The following is a 2,892-nucleotide window of genomic DNA, read 5'->3' as shown; positions in this document are numbered from 1 at the left end:
CTGGTCGGGCTTCCCTGGTGGCGCAGTGGTTGCAAATCCGCCTGCCGATGCAGGGGATACGGGTTCGTGCCCGGTTTGGGAAGATCCCACATGCCGCGGAGGGGCTGGGCTTGTGAGCCGTGGCCGCTGAATCTGCGCGTCCGGAACCTGTGCTCCGCAACGGGAGAGGCCACAGCAGTGAGAGGCCCGCGTACCACAAAAAAAAAAAAAAAAAAAAAAAAAAAAAAAAAAAAAAAATCTATCTGGTCTATTGTGTCATTTAAAGCTTCTGGTTCCCTATTTATTTTCATTTTGGATGATCTGTCCATTGGTATAAGTGAGGTGTTAAATCCCCCACTATTACTGTGTTACTGTCAGTTTCCTCTTTTATAGCTGTTAGCAGTTGCCTTATGTATTGAGATGCTCCTATGTTGGGTGAATATATATTTATAATTTTTATATCTTCTTCTTGGATTGATCCCTTGATCATTATGTAGTGTCCTTCCTTGTCTCTTGTAACATTCTTTATTTTAATGTCTATTTTATTTGATATGAGTACTGCTACTACAGCTTTCTTTTGATTTCCATTTGCACGGAATATCTTTTTCCTCTCCCTCACTTTCAGTCTGTATGTGTCCCTGTTTCTGAAGTGGGACTCTGGTAGACAGCATATATATGGGTCTTGGTTTTGTATCCATTCAGCAAGCCTGTGTATTTTGGTTGGAGCATTTAATCCATTCACGTTTAAGGTGATTATCAATAGGTATGTTTCTATGACCATTTTATTAATTGTTTTGGGTTTGTTTTTGTAGGTCCTTTTCTTCTCTTGTGTTTCCCACTTAGAGAAGTTCCTTTAGCATTTGTTGTAGAGCTGGTTTGGTGGTGCTGGATTCTCTTAGGTTTTGCTTGTCTGTAAAGCTCTTGATTTCTCCATCAAATCTGAATGAGATCCTTGCCGGGTAGAGTAATCTTTGTTGTAGGTTCTTCTCTTTCATCACTTTAAGTATATCATGCCACTCCCTTCTGACTTGTAGAGTTTCTGCTGAGAAATCAGCTGTTAACCTCATGGGAGTTCCCTTGCATGTTATTTGTCATTTTTCCCTCGCTGCTTTCAATAATTTTTCTTTGTCTTTAATTTTTGCCAATGTGATTACTATGTGTCTCAGAGTGTTTCTCCTTGGGCTTATCCTGTATGGGACTCACTGCCCTTCCTGGACTTGGGTGGCTATTTCCTTTCCCATGTTAGGGAAGCTTTTGCCTATAATCTCTTCAAATTTTTTCTCGAGTCCTTTCTCTTTCTCTTCTCTTTCTGGGACCCCTATAATGTGAATGTTGTTGCCTTTAATGTTGTTCCAGAGGCCTCTTGGGCTGTCTTCATTTCTTTTCATTCTTTTTTCTTTATTCTGTTCCGCAGCAGTGAATTCCACCATTCTATCTTCCAGGTCACTTATCCGTTCTTCTGCCTCAGTTATTCTGCTATTGATTCCTTTTAGTGTAGTTTACATTTTAGTTATTGTATTGTTCGTTTGTTCTTTAATTCTTCTAGGTCTTTGTTAAACATTTCTTGCATGTTCTTCATCTTTGCCTCCATTCTTTTTCCGAGGTCCTGGATCATCTTCGCTATCATTATTATGAATTCTTTTACTGGAAGGTTGCCTATCTCCACTTCATTTAGTTGTTTTTCTGGAATTTTATCTTGTTCCTTCATCTGGTTCATAGCCCTCTGCCTTTTCATCTTTCTGTGAATGTGGTTTTTCTTCCACAGGCTGCAGGATTGTAGTTCTTGCTTCTGCTGTCTGCCTTCTGGTGGAGGAGGCTATCTAAGAGGCTTGTGCAATTTTCCTGATAGGAGGGACTTGTGGTGAGTAAAACTGACAGTTGCTCTGGTGGGCAGAGCTCAGTAAAACTTTAATCCGCTTGACTGCTGATGGGTGGGGCTGGGTTCCCTCCCTGTTGGTTGTTTGGCCTGAGGCAACCCAACACTGGAGCCTACCTGGGCTCTTTGGTGGGGCTAATGGCAGACTCTGGGGGGGCTCAAGATAAGGAGTACTTCCCAGAACTTCTGCCAGTGTCCTTGTCCCCACGGTGAGCCACAGCCACCCCCCGTCTCTGCAGGAGACCCTCCAACACTAGCAGGTAGGTCTGGTTCAGTCTCCCCTGGTGTTACTGCTCCTTCCCCTGGGTCCCGATGTGCACACTACTTTGTGTGTGCCCTCCAAGAGTGGAGTTTCTGTTTCCCCCAGTCCTGTCAAAGTCCTGCAATCAAATCCCACTAGCCTTCAAAGTCTGATTCTCTAGGAATTCCTCCTCATGTTGCCGGACCCCCAGGTTGGGAGGCCTGACGTGGGGCTCAGAATCTTCACTCCAGTGGGTGGAATTCTGTGGTATAAGTGTTCTCCATTCTGTGAGTCACCCATCCAGCAGTTATGGGATTTGATTTCACTGTGATTGTGCCCCTCCTACCATCTCATTGTGGCTTCTCCTTTGTCTTCGGATGTGGGGTATTTTTTTGGTGAGTTCCAGTGTCTTCCTGTTGATGATTGTCCAGCAGCTAGTTGTGATTCTGGTGTTCTCACAAGAGGGAGTGGGAGCACGTCCTTCTACTCCGCCATCTTGGTTCAGGGCTCCTCATATGCTTTCCGTTATCTATGTTTTAACTGATTATATTTGGAGACACCAGTATGAACTCAAGTTTAGCTTAAATTATACATATAGTTGTTTACAAATAGAAATACTTATACATATTATATATTCACTGATTAGTATATTCCCTTGTTCTGTCAGCTGATGACATGTACAACTTTTTAGAATGATACAAATTATTGAAACCAACACAAAAGAAAGAGAAAATATGAATAGCCTTATATCTATTAGAGAAATTGAAATAGTAATTTGAAAGTTTCATCCATGTAA

Source organism: Delphinapterus leucas, chromosome 4 (assembly GCF_059928025.1).
Source record: "Delphinapterus leucas isolate spDelLeu-1000000601 "Yukka" chromosome 4, BTC_Dleu_Yukka2, whole genome shotgun sequence".
Taxonomy (NCBI): Eukaryota; Metazoa; Chordata; class Mammalia; order Artiodactyla; family Monodontidae; genus Delphinapterus; species Delphinapterus leucas.
This window is presented reverse-complemented; position numbering follows the sequence as displayed.